Source organism: Atta colombica, unplaced genomic scaffold (assembly GCF_001594045.1).
Source record: "Atta colombica isolate Treedump-2 unplaced genomic scaffold, Acol1.0 scaffold141, whole genome shotgun sequence".
Classification (NCBI taxonomy): Eukaryota; Metazoa; Arthropoda; class Insecta; order Hymenoptera; family Formicidae; genus Atta; species Atta colombica.
The window spans coordinates 1,934,523-1,943,393 of record NW_017259230.1 but is presented as its reverse complement, the minus strand read 5'-3'; the positions used below and the strand labels follow the sequence as shown (position 1 = coordinate 1,943,393).

At 32.7% G+C, this 8,871-nt stretch overlaps 1 protein-coding gene across 4 annotated transcripts in view; it reads right to left on the bottom strand.

The window, feature by feature from the left end:
- Positions 1-8,871, bottom strand: part of LOC108684957 (protein Tob1-like) — a 160,856-nt gene that overhangs the window by 50,376 nt on the left and 101,609 nt on the right. For all 4 annotated transcript variants that reach the window (XM_018189530.1, XM_018189526.1, XM_018189529.1 and 1 more), the window contains exon 2: positions 7,013-7,074. The gene's annotated coding sequence lies outside the window, so the exon portion shown is untranslated. The remainder of the gene's footprint in view (positions 1-7,012; positions 7,075-8,871) is intronic.

The window sequence follows — 8,871 nt, the reverse complement described above, 5'->3', positions numbered from 1 at the left end:
TATATATATGTACTAGCTTGCCTCGCAGTCGCACATGGTATTTTAATTCACCGTAACGACATCATTGCGACATTATTACGAATTTTCCAAACGGCACGTTTTCATGCGATATTTTCTATAATTATTCGTCGTCCATTACACAATTCCAAGAGGTGCTCATAAATGGTTCATATAAATCCTAGCTTTTAAATAATAAATTAATTCCCTTATATACCTTCAATATTCACGGCCAATTATCGTTGGAATCGTTTACGAAGACTGTAAAAGCTTTTTCTCTTCAAATCACCTTTTTAATAGTTTACGTTAATAGTTTGCGATTATTACAACAGAATGGAAAAAAAAAGATGTAGTGAATGTTTAATCTTCGGTATTTAATCTTCTCTTTAACGCGATGAAATATTTTTTAACGATTGTCCCTGATGTATTTTTATTCGACTTACTTTGCACACGAGGTCAACATAATTAGAGATAAAATTATAACAGATAACAGACACTACTGTTATGTCAAAGAATAACAGTTTTTTTGCTGTAAAAAAATAATTAGGAATTTTTTTACTAGTTTATAAATGTATTTATATACATAAACTATTAATATTATGAACAAAGTGTCCAGATTGGAATTGATAAATATTAGTAAAATTTGCTAAACCAGCAGTTTCTCTATTCAGCAGATAGTCCAAAGTGTTTTATCCGCTATCAATGAGACTAATTTGACGCGTCAATTGATATGCAAAGATTTAAAAAATTTGTTATTACGCAGCGTAAACAACATTTTTCATCAAATCAATATTGAATCAATTACCGAGGCGTGTTTTTAAAAATACGATGTCAAAAAATGTATGGCAAAGTCAGATTGGTCAATTGAACATATTATCGTGGTAAAAGAAGAAAAAGAAGAAGAAGAGACAGAAGGCGACCGTTCAGAGTGAACCACAGCCAAAAGCAACGCTGGTGTAGCAATCGCTGCGTTCTTTAACGCTCTACCAACTCAGCTCCTCCGCTCTAACCGTTTTAATTTAAGACCACCCCTTCAAATGTCACGAATACGCATTCCGTTTCGCGCCGTCTCGCTGCGAGATTGAAAACATGGCTTTCATGTAGGTACCCACTGTTGTCTGACGATTGCGTTGATGTTCCCTCGTATTACACCCGACAGTTTCTGTCCTCGTCAAACTCATCGTGCTTTAACAAAAATCAGATTCTGCTAATTTATTTTTGACTACAGTGTCGCGATCTCATTAAGTGAAAATATGGTTATATTTTGTCAGAAATGTCTCATAAAATTCTCGACGAGATAAAAATGTACCAACACAAGCTTTATCTTTATTCTATTTAACTTTCAGAAGACATTCTTTGGGGGACTGTTATTAAGTCATCCTTTATTAATACTTCATTTAATAATCAAAAAGTATCGTTCCATATAATATACATAAAATCATAGGAAAATAGCAGCAATTTTCGAATTCGATTTTTGACACTTGAGATGTAAAGGGAATACACAAATAATCTTCAAAAATTAACGAATACTCATCGAATGACTAAGTCATCGTCAAGATAAATTTAATGAAATTTAATAATTCTAACGCAATACGTCACTTAGGTCAAGTACAAAAAACGTTATTAATAATTATGACGTTGCGTGAGCTTGAGGAGCTTGAGCAGCATCTATCTCGTTTATAAGAAAAAAAAAAATTTTTTTTTAAGTTATAATAAACGAAATGACCAAGTGATAAAAGAAGCATACATTTGTTGTGTCTGACTAAATAGCGCATAACGAGAAATAGCTAAAACAACGATACTATTAGTACTTCTGGGTATTTTAATAGGCCGAAATTAAAGAGTCGAAATTCGTGCCGAACCCTTTTAATCGTGTTTACGAGCGTGCTCTCTCTTCCTTTCTCTCATGACTCTCTCTCTCATCTAACTCGCTCCCCGTACCTTCACGAGCGAAGCAGAGGTGCAATTTCCAGTTACGAACGAATGCAACTGACGAGAACTCCTCTCGAGAACTTCTCTCGAGGACTCGCTAACCTTGTTGCCGCTACCCAACGGCGTTAAAATATAATCGCCGAGCGAATTAGAGCGAATATATTCTTCTTTTTTCTTCAGAATACGCTCCGTGAGTTTCGTGACCGCCGTCACTTCTGCGAAAGTTGATGGGCCGGCAGAATGGCGATGCGCGACGACCGAAGTAACTTGTTTAGAAAGTTCATCCGCAACCAACGCCAACATGTGCAATAATAAACTGCAGGTGACAACAACAATAAACATACAGAAAGAAATTATTACAGAGACATTGTTTTAAATAACATTGGATATCGTAAATGGGGCAGTGTCTGACAATGTGAGACGGGATGGAAACCGAAATAGAACTGGAACTTTTTTTCGAAAAAACATAAAAGTTCTGAGAATGCGCATGCGAGACGAGTCATGTATTATTTATATATTTTAGAAAATAAGGTACGTTATATATATATATTCTTTTCTCTATTTTCAACGATAAATAACGCTGTTTTACTCGCTTCACTGACTAATTCGCCGCGCAGATTGACAACGGCATTGTTATCTTTAGAATTTCGAATAGTGCCAAAATTATGTTAGATCCAAAAATTTTGATCGATGTCATTTGTCACGTTTCCGCGCGTTCCGAAGCCGTAATAATGACGAAACGCACTGTCGAGTGCCACGTCGACCCACATTTATAAATAGAGAGGTCTCATCTCCGACGAGGCGAAGGTGCGCGCCGTGTGTCATCCCAGGAATATCACGGCCGACCGAGTGACCGGCTGTGCCAGCGTGAATGAGACTGTTGCACGCGTGCATGCGTGCCGTGTATGCGTACACAGCATACACTGCGAAATATATACTTTGCTCAATTTATATAAGCAAAGAATATATAAACAAATATAAAAAAAAAGAACATACACTGTAAAAAGTAAAATGTTAATTGTAATTTAAAAACGTATAGTGGACTTTCTGAGACATGCAAAGATATTGAAATTGACACAAAATTGTTAATTCTAACATTTTTGTATGTCCCAGAAAATCCTCTATACGTCTTTAAATTAAAATTAACATTTTATTTTTGCAATGCATAAAAAAACCTCTTTTATGATTACAGTTTAATCTTATAGTTATTAACAGCTGACTGAAATTGAACGCATAACACGTGTTTTTATTCACCTAGATTGGATAAATTCCATTTTGTATGAGCAAACAGTCGCGATTTACCGATATATAAGTTTAAACACGTTCGCGAAATCCGTATCGTGAACCCTGCGAAAAATCGGACTTTAGATATATAGTGTAAAACAATTCCGTAACGGAATGCATGACGCTTTTGTTGTCTTTGGCCATGCCACATTGATTACATAACAAGCGCGATGAAAAAGATAAAGCTTACAGGCCATACAGTGTATAAAAATAATTGTGGCGACAAATGTTAATTATTGTCTTAAATTCTTCCGAAAAATATCAATTCAATTTTTCACATTTAATAAAATGTAATGACACATAAAATTATTGTTGCATTCACCTCCACCCCTTCATATATTTAACATTAGAAAGAAGATTTATAAGTATCAGTGATCATTATTGAGCGTTTCTATTTCAATATTAATATTTCTTATGTAAAAAAATTCTGAAATTTTTCGATTTTTCAATAATTATGTCCTTTATATGTTAATTAATGAAATAATTTTTCATTATTTTCTTTGTTTTCATAGTAATTTATTCTGATCCTTTTTAATGTAAAAAATATTAGTAAGCTATATAGTGTTAATATTATATATTCATAATCTCAAATGACAAAACATTGAATAATGATAAATTCCTAATCACTTCTTATTGCGTTGTGCGTCATGTAACTTATATAGATCCCGAGCGTGTTTGTTCCGAGAGGAACAGTAAAAAGAAAATTTTCCGATTTTCTTCGTCCCGTAATAAAGACGAACGCGTGCCAGCTCTCGCGGCACTTTACGTGCAGCAACGCTGGCGCAGAAATCGCCACTATGGCGATTTATTGTCGCGCTGCGGGGACATTAGAGACCCCGCTTGGCGATACAGCTGAAATTTAAATCAATGTGGTATGTCGTAACGGCCGCGAGACTCGCAAGCATCTACGGGAGATTGGGGAAGAATGACCTCGCCGTATTATTAGAGGCGTTATTATATATCTGCATTACGTGATGATGTACACGCATGTCTCTTCGGCATCGCTTCCAATCACGATTTCATTCCAATCGCGTGCGTTGTAAATATTCGAAGTCATTGCCGGTGGACGAGACACTTAGATTTCAAGCGTGTTTTACAGATTCGTAATGGTAGAAAAAATTCTCTTGGCAGAACGCTTAAAATAATAAAAATAATAAAATATATAAGAGAAAACGTATTTCATACATACTCTGTTCAGAGGGATATTTCTAGTATTTAATTCATATTATTACGCAAAAAAGACGATTTTGCTGTATCTAAACATTTAGCTAGATAGATCTGAAAACAATTTTGTTGGACTATCAAAATGATATATGAATGCTCGAACTGATTGTGTTAAAGTGTCAAAACTTTTTGCAACATTACTCATCATGCTTGAGATTCGTAATTATTTTGAGGTCCGACAAAATTATTTTCAGATTTGTTTGATCAAACTAAAGTTTTTAGGACCTTCAGCAAAATTGTTCTTTCCGTGTATTCAATTATTCAATGAACGAACGGTCCGCCAAATATGAGCTAAATATTTCGAAATAGATTCCTGATAGACCATCATTGTCTTATTTTGAATAACAAAAATAGAATACTGTAATATCGAGACAAGATTATGTAAGATAATACTAATTATGTACGACGAACATTACAATGCTATTTATGATCTTTTATAAATTTTGAATTTTTTATTTTCCCTAATATTACAATTTTTACAATAGTAAGATTAATTAAAGGAGCGATGAAAACATATTAAATATCCATATCTTCAATTAAAAACATCTGCAATGCATTAATTGAAGAAACTCAAACTTTATTTCTAATTTGCCAATTTTACGTAAAGTTTTTAAATGAAGAAAGATTATGTATTTATAAATATTCAGGGAGAAATAAAATTGCAATTATAATAATTATTATAAAAACTATTCATATATATCTGATTTATTATTATTTTTTATATATTAGGTGTAATAAAAAGAAATTCATTATTTTTGAAATGGAAAAATAATGGATTTCTTTTTACTACACCTAATATATAGAAATATATGCCTCAATCTTTATAAGAAGAATTTATTCTCGATATATACAATAATTGATATCACTGAATTAGAATTTCCGATTTAATCCATTTAATCCATTTACATAAAATAAATTTTGAACCGCAATACAAGGTTGATCCTATCCCAATTGGCTGCCATTATGATTATACATTAGCAACTTTGTTTTTTTGCATTACACGAGTATCGGATGGGTCATCGATTGTCTGCCGTTTTGTTAACTTACGCGCCACGAGTTTAACGTGGAAGTGAAAAATATCATCTGGAAGTCAGCCAGTGAAACTATTTCCAGAGCAAATGGCATAAATAGCGTTGTTGTGGCGAACGGATGCTCGTAGCGGCCCTCGTGTAAAGTGAGGAATCAGCGAAGTACAAATGCAATCTAAAGTACTAAGAAAAAATGCCGCAATAGTATAATAGTAAGAAAAATGACAATAATTTAGAATGTGCCTGTACGGAAAAAAAATTAATTGGGTGGTACAGCAAACCTATAATTTACTATGCGAATTCAACATTGATAACTAAGAAGATTTGATGTTTAACAAATCGCTAATGTTATTCAGCTGTCAACTTTGTTATTTTAACATAGAAAATTGATTGTCTATATTATGATTGTAGATTTGCTGAATCAGTTTTCAGCTGTGTTTTTTTCCGTATGTAGATAAGGAACAATAATGCATAGATATTGATATAAAATCGCCACAGTTGTGATTTACAACACAATGACAAAATAATAATATATTTGAAACTAAATTAAAATTAATTTTTAATTCTTAATTGAAATTAAAATTAACATTTATATATAATATATATTTATATTAGTTCATTTAGATTTCTGTAGTAAAGCTTGATTATAAATAAATATTGAATATAGATAATAATTAATAAACTTCTAATTTTGAAATTAATTTAATAATTTTGAAAGTCTACACATCTCGCGCTTTGTAAAAGACAATGCGTTTGCATAATTCTATCTATAAACTATTCTCTATTTTCTATATTCGTCGCCAATTTCCATAAGATATACGTAAATATCATCGCGGACATGCGATGGTCCATGCGGTTTAAATATCGTACTTTTGATAAGCGACATATATGATCGAGCTCGTAAATTTCGCTTATCAACCAAATGTCAAGCTGGTCAACTGGATTGCGGTAGACCGAGATCAATGGTAATGTCCCGCTGGTTAAACGTTTTATCAGGAATCGATAAGCTGATATCAAAGGCGCGCCATACTATGCTTTACTTCATAATTACGCCTCATTTTCATAATTGCAAATTGGTCTTATCAAATTGATATGCAAAAATTTTTCCTTTCTGCGATATGAAAGGAAAAATCATCATCACTAATCAGTTTGTCTTGACGTCGTTCTCAAGAATTATCGTTTATCATGCTAATCGCGAATTCAAATCCACAATATCGACTGCCACTTCCGAGAAGAGATTACAATGACAAGCACTAATGTGTATCATTGTGATCTCTCTACCAGGATTTACATAACGTGAAATCCGCGTCGACACGATGAACACTAATAATAATAATATAGATGAACACTAATAAGCGCACCATGAGCGCGCTAAAGGTTAATTGCAAGGCTTTTCCGTTAGATCATTGTGAATTTCGTTATCTTGTATAGGAAGCGACCATATTCCGTTACCTGAGAACGCGAAATCAAATGCGAGAGAATTCCGCGACTCTTTGTACACGCATTCACGCACGCGACGCGACTATTATCTATAGCAGGAAAGTTACCTTATTGTTCCTGTGGAGAATCTGCCTCTGTTCTATTCTTGAGTTTCGAGCACGTCCTTCAGCTGTAAGCACACAAGAAATACCGGTTATATACATATTTGCGGCGTTAAATTATATATCGATTATCAATCGCACGCATGAGCTCACGAATCAATTTTTACTGCGATGGAAATGAACCGCAGCACTGTTTAATAAAAGAATGTAATTATATCCACTTTATGCTCCGCCAGAGATTTTTTACAAGACGCCATAAATCCCCGAGATTTAATCCCCGTATTTTTTTCTTACTATTATCGATTAAGTCGGGAGACATTCCCGATCGCTCTAATCGAAATTCTCTAATCAAAGTTTGGATACGAGCCGCGTTTTATATACAGAGTCTTTAGTTTTAGCAAAATCAAGTGAAATAGAAAGATGCACATATTTATACTATTGCTTTCTCTTTTTCTTGTCTCTTCTTCTCTCTCTTTCTTTCAGAAGTTGCTAAAACATGACAGATTAATCAAAAGTGACTGTTTCGTATCTCGACTCTGATAGATTTCTAGTCTGTAACAATTTTAAACGTGTGTGCCAGATTTTCACGAATATAATAATATTTTGGCAAGACGTCTAACAAATAACATTTGTTTAAAATTGCAACAGATACAGCGGAGTCACTATTTCATTTATGAAAACTGTAAAACTGCTTTAGTTTAGGAAGAATCGAGCCAATATCAAAAATAATGCGTAAAGTTCCTTTGAAGAAGCCATTCAAAATGAAAAAAAGTTACTTGATCGCAGGAAAAAGAACAGGCGGATCACGCGAAACGAAAGCTTATAATTATCGTGACCGTGAACTCCAAGCAGTCATCAAGTGTTATTAGTAAAGTTCACAAGTTAAAGTTAGTGCGACTATGCGTGCATAGCCGCGGCTAACGGAGCTGTTTACACGATGTACTTGTGCAAATGAAACTTATATGAAACAATCTCGTTAAAAATTTATAAATGGTATCAATACATCGCTCTCTTACTTCTAAAGCGATCTAACTTGAGAGATTAATGCCTAAATTCTAAGCAGAATCGTAAATCTCGTAACATATTCTTGTAAGACTTGCAAAAATTTTTAAGTGCTTATATCTTTATACAATATTTTTACAGGCAGCTTCTTACTAATCATAAAATTTACAAAAAATCGTAGATATTTACGAATAATCGTATGTCTTACGATACATACGCATAAAATAAGAATAAATAAAACTAGTCATAAGTTCTTACAAGTTTTAGAGAGCACGTTACGAGTTTTACGATTCTGCTTATTGTTAGAATTGACCCATAAATTTCCCAAAAAGAGGAAGGACTTTCAACTTGAAAATTATTGCTAATTAATTATTGAAAATTATTACTAATCAAATATCAGCGAAAAAATATATTCTCATGATTAAATATCATTTTCATTTCATTCGACGATTCTTAAAAAAACCTTTGTGGTTTGTGATAATTTTGAAGAGTTTTTTAAACCATTCTTCCTGAATTATGATAATTTTTATAAATTTTTGCGAAATTAAGTTACTTCACTTTTAATAATTGATAGGCTAATGTTTCATTCATCGTAAACTTGAAAATCATATATTTTTAATTTTGAAATAAACTTTTGAAGTAAAGGAGCAATATGCCGATTCTGAATTTTATTGTCGCTAATCTCTTTTTAATTTCTTTTTATAAAATTCTTATATCGTATTTTAGTTGAATAATAAAAAATGAATTTATTAATTTACCGATAAATTTAAAGAATGTTAATAATGAATCCCATATATTAATAATACATAAGAGTATATAAAAATATGCTTGATAGCTTTTAAGGTTTCAAAAGAAGTTTTTTT